The 9098-nt window shown below is 43.8% G+C and overlaps 1 protein-coding gene across 3 annotated transcripts in view; it reads left to right on the top strand.

Annotated features, from left to right (window-relative positions):
* The first annotated feature begins 827 nt into the window (after positions 1-827).
* The window catches only part of MYOM3 (myomesin 3), a 77785-nt gene continuing 69514 nt past the window's right edge, over positions 828-9098 (top strand). For 2 of the 3 annotated variants that reach the window (XM_058195545.1, XM_058195543.1), the window contains exon 1: positions 828-964. The gene's annotated coding sequence lies outside the window, so the exon portion shown is untranslated. Of the gene's footprint in view, positions 965-4488; positions 4618-9098 lie in introns of all 3 variants that reach the window. The other variant, XM_058195544.1, reaches the window with a different exon arrangement.

Here is a 9098-nt window from a genome sequence, read left to right as displayed (position 1 = left end):
TATCTGCGCAGGACTGGACTAGAATTTTAAATTTTTAAATGTTTAAATTTTAAATTTGGTTTTAAATGGGTTTTATTATTTATATCTCTATTTTAAATATTCGGCCTATGTAATTAGTTTTTTAAATTAATGTTTTACCCTGTATATATATATGTTTTTTTTTTATATGGCTGTAAACCGCCCTGAGTCCCTAGGGAGATAGGGCGGTATAAAAGTGTGAATAATAAATAAATAAATAAATAAACTCACTTAACTCTCTTAGCAACAGAAATTCTGGTCCATCACCACTGTTTGGAAGTGTGACCTTTTTAATAGGAGGGAGGGAGGGAGGGAAGGAAGGAAGGAAGGAAGGAAGGAAGGAAGGAAGGAAGGAAGGAAGGAAGGAAGGAAGGAAGGAAGGAAGGAAGAGGCAAATCAAGTTCCTTGATTGTTCCTTGTAAATCTTTCTCCTTAATCCCATCTCAAAAAATAAAACAAGACTGACAAATAAACAGAACTTGTTTCCAGGAGGGGCTGTTTCTCAGGCTAGCTCCATGTGAATGGTCCTCAAAAGTCAAGAAATCCATCATGCACCAAGCAGGCATCTGTTTAAGGCAGCATTATAAGCGAGTCTACACTCCAGCTATTCTTGCTAGTTCTGGCCTGACAATGGATATGAATACTCGCGAGCCAGAAAAATAATCCAGATTTCTCAGTGCAGAGAGATCATAAATCCTGGATGGTTTGCTCCATTGTCATTGAAGTGACATGAGATAATTCTATATTTAAGGCGGCAGGGGTGGGCAGTTTATCCTTAGACACATTCTTGCAGGGATAGTCATGCTTAATGCCATCAAGCAAAGGACGGACATCACTCTGGGGGGTTTATTCTTCTTCAGAACTGAGACCTTCACCAACCCTGCTCAGGTTTTCCTCTTCTCCACTGGGAATCCTAAACACTGGGAAAATACTTTTCGGCCTCAAGGTATGTGATCTTCTACCCTCTCAAATATGTAACTTGCTTCGAAAGGTTGTCTGAGCTCCTTCAATTTTACTTTGCATGAAATAATGGTTTGATTCCTATCCCATCAGACCAGCCTTTTATTTTATTTTACTAAAACATTTTGTTCTTTTCCTCTACTTTATGTTACTATGAAGAGGAATACAATTAAAAACAAACGACCTATTCTTTTATATTAGGCCCCCAAAATAGTTCATCCTTTTTATTATTTCTAATGTAGAAATAATAAAATGTCATTCCTTTATCAATAAAAGCAGCCTGGGTGACAGTGAGATATTTCCATCACACCATATCAAATCATGGCAACATCTAACCTTAATTCATGACTAATTCTTTTTGTTTTAGGTAAATGCAATCTATAGCTTACAGGTTCTGATGAAACAGCAAACTATGGTTTCCCATAAACAGGGGAAAGGGTATTCCTAATTCTCATATGCAAGCTTGATGAATATTAATGGGGCAAGTTCTCGGTACTTGTTTTTCTAAGACTGCAGGTTGCCTGCATACCGTTCTCATATCCTCCCAAGGATTTGTGGAGTTTCAACAACTTGGCACTAAAACCTGGAAAGTGTTTATTTGTACAGGCAGTCCTTGACTTAAAACCACAACTGGAACCAGAATTCTGTTGCAAGGCAGTTGTTAAACAAGTCACACTTGATTTTACGACCCTTTTGCCAGAGTTGTAAGTGAATCACGGCAATTGTTAAGTGAACCTGGCTTCCCCCATTGACAGATTATAACAATCTTCCCAGACAGATTGTTATAATCTGTCTGGGAAGGTCACAATTTGGATCATGAGACCATGGTGATGTTGTGTGGGTTGTAAATGTGCAAGAATAAGTCTCTATTTTCAGTGTCAATGTAGTGTCAAAACGGTCGCTGAATGAATGAAAGTCGAGGACTGTCTGTTTCATTATTTTATGATTTAAAAAAAACAAGTTAAAGTGTTAAAATGAGCGTGTTGCTTCAGTCGTTTGCCTGATTCTGTCTAGCGCATATTCAAGATGAGTCCAGCATGGAGCTTTGGGGGGCAGAGGGGAAACTGGTCATAAGGAATGGTGGGTTGCCCCTAGTTTGGATCGGTTCTTGCGAACTGGTAGTAAAACCAGCAGGAGGCTCCGCCCACTGACCCGGACATCATCAGGAAGCTTCTGTGCTTGCGCAGAAACATGCACACGCGCAGAAGTGAACTGAGCGCACATGCGGTTCCGTTGCGAACCGGTAGTAAAGATAAATAGAACCCACCCCTGGCATACAGATACAAGTAGTCCTTGACTTACAAGCATTCACTTAGTGACCATTCAGAGTTACAATAGCACCGGAAAATGTGGCTTAAATCATTTTTCATACTTACAACCATTGCCGCACCCCATGGTCATGTGATGAAAAATTCAGACGCTTGGCAACTGGCATCTATTTATGATGGTGGCAGTTTTATGACCTTTTGCGACCTTCTGACAAGCAAAGTCAAGGGGGAAGCCAGATTCACTTAACAGCCGTGTTACTAACTTAATAGCAGCAATGATTCGCTTAACAACTATGGCAAGAAAGGTCGTAAAATGGGGCAAAACTCGCTTAGCAACTGTCTCACTTAGCAACAGAAATGTGAGGCTCAATTGTGGTCGTAAACCGAGAACTACCTTAACAGCGAGATTAAGAGCCACACTGCTAAGATGCCACTGCTGATGCCTGAGATGGTTACAAGTACTTGGGTTTCTTTCTAAGACAGGGGTCTTAGTTGGTCAGCATTGCTCATTTCAAGGTTGTTTATGCATCTAGTTGCAAGCTTCATATTCTTTCCCTTTCAGTGAATTTACATCAGGGGTGAAATTCAGCAGGTTCTGACAGGTTCTGGAGAACCAGTAGTGGAAATTTTGAGTAGTTCGGAGAACCGGCAAAGACTACTTCTGGCTGGCCCCAGGAGTGGGGAAGGAATGGGGATTTTGCAGTATCCTTCCCCTGGAGTGGGCTGGGAATGGAGATTTTGCAATATCCTTCTCCCAGGAATGAGGTAGTAATGGAGATTTTGCAGTATCCTTCCCCCAGGAGTAGGGTGAGAATGGAGAGTTTGCAGTATCCTTCCCCCAGGAGTAGGGTGGGAATGGAGAGTTTGCAGTATCCTTCCCCTGCCACGCCCACCAAGCCACTCCACACCCACAGAACCAGTAGTAAAAAAAAATTGAATTCCACCACTGATTTCCATTACGAAGGATGGATGACGTACATTGAAAAATAATCACATGCAATGAACATGAGATAAATGTGTGCAATAAATTGCAAAGATTGAAACTAACACCTGGAATTAGGAATTATTTGTTGAGGGACAGAAAGAGATCAGAAACATCTACTGAGATTGAACCATGGCAAATTTATTTTTGACTGCGATCTCTTCTTTTAGATGTGTGGTACTCTCTTATAAGACCCAAATAGTCTTTTAATTGTTTAGGTGGAAATTTAATTCTATTCTTTTCCAACCATTCCTCTCCGTTCATTACCAGCTAACTCTTCCTATGATTTGTAAGGAATTTGTTAATGGGATAGGAAGAAATGGGATTTTTTTTTTCACAAAAGGAAACTTTCTAGACCTAAAAACAGTCCACCTGTCTATCAAACAGTGTGTTTGAATTTGATTAAGAGGAACATGAGTTAGGAGTTGTCACTGTTTTAATTTCAAAGAAACTTTTTTTTCTAGCTCTCAGTGTCTTTTTGCTCTGAGATGACCGTTCAGGATTTGTAGATGACCATGAGTTTCTCCATGAGCAAATTCTTCCAATAGACAGAATGTCCTCAGCCTCTGTTTTCACAGCTACATCATCTTGCAATGTGAAAGTACAGCAGATCCTTTGAGCCTGTGGGCTTCTGAGGATGTCAGCAAAGCATTCGAACAGATATTGATGGAATCTAAGCCTAAAACTCAAAACAAAATCTCATGTACTATCTCAGAGGCAAGCAAATGTCTTCTTCTCGCAGAGGTTTTTATGGACCAGGGTTCATGCGAAAATCAATCTGTTTTCTTTCGTTGTGTCAGAAGGCTGTTGGTTATTTTCACCCTTTGGTAAACATAAACTTGTAATACTTCTCAGGGTTAACAGGAAACAGGAGACCTGAGGTAGGTAGGTGTGTGTCATGTATTGTCACCACAGCTTGGATTACGGAAGTACATTTGGACAATTGCTGCAGTATCCATAATGATATCTTATGATCTTGGAATATAATTTAAGGCAGGGGCCTTCAACCTTGGCAACTTTAAGCCTGGCAGACTTCAACTCCCAGAATTCTGGGAGTTGAAGTCTTAAAGTTGCCAAAGTTGGAGACCCCCGATTTAAGGGGTAGTTTTCCTCTCTTGTTTTAATCAGGGGTGAAATGCTCCCAGTTGGGGGTGGATAGTTCTGAGAACCGGTAGCAAAAATCCCTGCCTGCCCCCCGCCCATTCTCCCCCAATTGCCCAGTCCCCACTTGCCTACTTGGCAGCTTGCTGCTTCTTTCAGGCTAGCTCACTATTCCTGCCTTGCTTTGGCTGCTGCAATCAATTGCATCAGCTAGCAATTGAATCTGTCTGCCTGCAATCCATCTCATCGGTGAGCAACACAATCTGCCTGTCTTATCCCTTCAATTGGGTAAGAAAGTAGGTAAGGGAGCTTTAAAAAAAATAGTTAATTGGGTTTTTTTTAAGGAGTTTTATTTTTTTTTTACACATAGCAATTTAAAGTTAAGGAAGTTTTAAATTTAGCTGCTTTTTTCTAAAAATATAAATGAAATAAAATAATAAAATAAAATATTTGTGCAGCTTTCTGAGATTTGGTATGTTTCTGTAGTGTTTCACTCTAACTACACAAACACACAAAATCTCACAAAGCTGTATGTGGCATTTTGTGTGTTTGTGTGTGAGTCAGTTGTGTTTTATTGTGTTGCGTTGGGTGTGTGTAAAGTGTGAAAGTTGGTTTTTGAGCTTTTTGTGGCTGTGTGAGGTTCCTGCTTGTTGCAGGGGCCATTTTGGATGAAGTGCAGCTGCTTTTACATTGTGTGTGAGTCAGTTGTATTGTGTTGTGTTGTGTGTGTGTAAAGTGTGAAAGTTGGTTTTTGCTACCTCTTATTGTTTTGTGTACTTTATTTTTATTATTTATTGTTATTGGCCACACCCACCCGGTCACCTGACCACCAAGCCACGCCCATCAATTAAGCCATACCAACAGAACAGGTAGGGAAAAAATTTAGGTTTCACCCCTGGTTTTAATCCATAAAGGTCAGATAAAGGCAATTGTATTCCTCAACTTACAATTATCGCTTAACAACCATTTGAAATTATGACACACCAGAACAGCTGCTTTACGGCCCACAAAGCATTTGGCCATCGTAAAATGTCAGTAAACACACACACACACACACACCAGTCATTGTGATTGCATTTTGGATGCCAAGCACTTAGATCAGGGGTGTCCAAACTTGGTCCCTTGAAGAGTAGTGGACTTCAACTCCCAGAATTCCCTAACCAGCATGAGCTATAAATATGAGCAAGTTGCTGGCTGGGGAATTCTGGGAGTTGAAGTCCACCAGTCTTCAAGGGGCCAAGTTTGGACATCCCTGACTTAGATTGTATTTAGGACTGATGGCAGCCTCCCAAAGTCACATGACTGATGATTTTTGCCATTTTCTGGCATTTTTTTCCCGGTTTCTGGCAAAATGCACCCATTCAAAAGAGCGGATTTGAACTTATGACTGCGGCATTTTCATAATGACCATGGTGATTCATTTAACAACCGCTACATACATGTTGTAAAATTAGGTTCGGTCATACAGGTGCCTTGACTTCTGACTGTAATGACTTAAGATAGGAAATTTAGTTCCAATTGCGGTTGTAAGTCAAAGGCTGCCAGTATAAATCAATATTGTATTACCCACTTCCCCAAATCTGAAAAAAGACAATAAGCAGGTCATGGCTTCCTCCTATTTTGTGTTTACACCTCTTAGGAGGTAGAACTGTGTAAAGCAGCTACTGATAATCCTCTCCTCCATAAATGTGTCTTTACTGTAAAGTCATCCAAGCTGTGTGGCCCCTGTTACATCTTGTGGAGGTGAATTCCACAGATTAAATTCCTCTTAGCTGTCCTAAATTTCCCCATAGTTTAGCTTTATTGAGCTAATCTTGTATGAGAGAGAAAAAGGGTATTTCTACAGCAACTGATCTACAGAAATCTTTGGTATAAAATTGCTACCATTGTCCTGATAAGAATCTGCCAAATATATGTTTATTTATACTGTATATATAATTAGTGACTTGCAAACATAAAACATGTCCCAAGAAATGGTACTGTGTAGATCATCAAGAAGGGTGCCTGTTTTTGCATTGCAAATGCTTTCAATGTTGAGATGTTTTGAGTTTGGAATGGGTTGATTTGCATCAGAGGAACCCTACCTATAAAATTAGGGCAAGCACAACCATCAGTGCCAATTTGAACCTTTCTGGTTCAATCGTGTTTGCAAAATCCTGGAGAATCTGTCTTCCACCTATTCAAATCAGCCACCTGTTCAGAATATGTGTTTGTACCTGCCAAGCATCCTGCGCAGAACCTTTTCTCAGCTTTGGCAAGCATCAGTTCAGGCAGGCAGAGAGACAGGCAGGGCGTCATTCAAGGCCAAACCCATTGCTTTTCCTTTTTCTGTTTTGCACCGATGAAAAGAATTACATCACTTTTGCAGCAAAAAGATCTTAAGTGAGCTACATCCGGGCTACCTGACACAGATAAGATTGATGTGGAACAGGGGTGTCAAACTTGATTTCATTGAGGGCCGCATCAGGGTTGTGTTTGACCGTAAGAGAGGGGGGGTGGGGGCGTGGCCAGCTCGACGTCACTCATTCGAGGTTCCATTTCCGGCCACAATGGCCTCCTGCAGCCCTCTGCTGGTGAAAATTGCGCCTGGGGCTCTCCCGAGCTCCGTTTTCACTGGCAGAGGGCTGCAGGAGGTCATCGTGGCTGGAAACGGACCCCAGGAGGCCTGCGTGTGGCCCTCCCCAGCTCGTTTTCACTTGCAGAGGGCTGCAGGAGGCCGTTGTGGCTGGAAACGGAACTCAGGAGGCCTGCATGTGGCCCTCCCGAATTCCGTTTTTACTGGCAGAGGCACTGCGGGCTGATCCTTTGCTGTTTACAGGGTGGGCCCACAGGCCAGATCTAAGCACCCTGTGGGCTGGATTTGGCCCACGGGCCTTGAGTTTGACACCCCTGCTGTGGAAAAGGGCATCCGGAGGCTGCAGTTAGTCCAGAATGCGGCTGCGCGGGTGATAGAGGGAGCCCCTCGTGGCTCCCGTATAACACCCATCCTGCGCAGAACCTTTTCTCAGCTTTGGCAAGCATCAGTTCAGGCAGGCAGAGAGACAGGCAGGGCGTCATTCAAGGCCAAACCCATTGCTTTTCCTTTTTCTGTTTTGCACCGATGAAAAGAATTACATCACTTTTGCAGCAAAAAGATCTTAAGTGAGCTACATCCGGGCTACCTGACACAGATAAGATTGATGTGGAACAGGGGTGTCAAACTTGATTTCATTGAGGGCCGCATCAGGGTTGTGTTTGACCGTAAGAGAGGGGGGGTGGGGGCGTGGCCAGCTCGACGTCACTCATTCGAGGTTCCATTTCCGGCCACAATGGCCTCCTGCAGCCCTCTGCTGGTGAAAATTGCGCCTGGGGCTCTCCCGAGCTCCGTTTTCACTGGCAGAGGGCTGCAGGAGGTCATCGTGGCTGGAAACGGACCCCAGGAGGCCTGCGTGTGGCCCTCCCCAGCTCCGTTTTCACTTGCAGAGGGCTGCAGGAGGCCGTTGTGGCTGGAAACGGAACTCAGGAGGCCTGCATGTGGCCCTCCCGAATTCCGTTTTTACTGGCAGAGGCACTGCGGGCTGATCCTTTGCTGTTTACAGGGTGGGCCCACAGGCCAGATCTAAGCACCCTGTGGGCTGGATTTGGCCCACGGGCCTTGAGTTTGACACCCCTGCTGTGGAAAAGGGCATCCGGAGGCTGCAGTTAGTCCAGAATGCGGCTGCGCGGGTGATAGAGGGAGCCCCTCGTGGCTCCCGTATAACACCCATCCTGCGCAGACTGCACTGGCTACCTGTGGCCTTCCGGGTGCGCTTCAAGGTTTTGGTGACCACCTTTAAAGCGCTCCATGGCATAGGGCCGGGTTATCTATGGGACCGCCTACTGCTACCGAATACCTCTCACCGACCCGTGCGCTCTCACAGAGAGGGACTCCTCAGGGTGCCGTCAGCGAGGCAATGTCGTCTGGCGACGCCCAGGGGAAGGGCCTTCTCTGTGGGGGCTCCCACCCTCTGGAATGAACTGCCCCCAGGACTTCGTCAGCTTCCGGACCTTCGGACCTTCCGCCGCGAGCTTAAAACATACCTATTTAACTGCGCAGGACTGAGTTAGTTTTTAGTTTGTGGGTTTTAACTTGGGTTTTAATTTTTTATATTTTTTAATTATTAGGCTTTCGAATAAGTTTTTTAATTGTTTTTAGAATTGTATTTATTGCTTTTAAATGCCTGTAAACCGCCCTGAGTCCTTTGGGAGATAGGGCGGTATAGAAATATAAACAATAAATAAATAAATAAATACCGTATATACTCGAATATAAGCCGATCCGAGTATAAGCCGAGGTCCCCAATTTTACCCCAAAAACTGGGGTAAACTGGGGACTCGAGTATAAGCCGAGGGAGGGAAATGAGGCACCTACCGGTTGGGGAAACCCTCCCTCCCTCAGCTGAGAAGGCTGGCGGCTCCCCCGCCCCGCCCTCTCACTGCACCGGCAGGGCTTCCCCGCGCCGTCCGGTAAAATGTGAAAAAAAGAAAAGAAAAAAACTCGAGTATAAGCCGTATATACTCGAGTATAAGCCGAGGGGCTTAAAAAAAAAAAAAACTCGAGTATAAGCCGTATAGACCCGAGTATAAGCCGAGGGGACGTTTTTCAGCACAAAAAACGTGCTGAAAAACTCGGCTTATACTCGAGTATATACGGTAAATAAAAAGTGTAAAGGATTTTAGAACAGGAAGTTCAAGGACATCTCATTCATGGCATTTTGCAAAGGGAAAACTCTTCTTACATGCCCTCGGAT

The sequence above is a fragment of the Ahaetulla prasina genome, chromosome 10 (assembly GCF_028640845.1).
Source record: "Ahaetulla prasina isolate Xishuangbanna chromosome 10, ASM2864084v1, whole genome shotgun sequence".
Taxonomy (NCBI): Eukaryota; Metazoa; Chordata; class Lepidosauria; order Squamata; family Colubridae; genus Ahaetulla; species Ahaetulla prasina.
The sequence above is the reverse complement of the archived record's forward strand: the minus strand, read 5'-3'. Positions and strand labels throughout refer to the sequence as shown.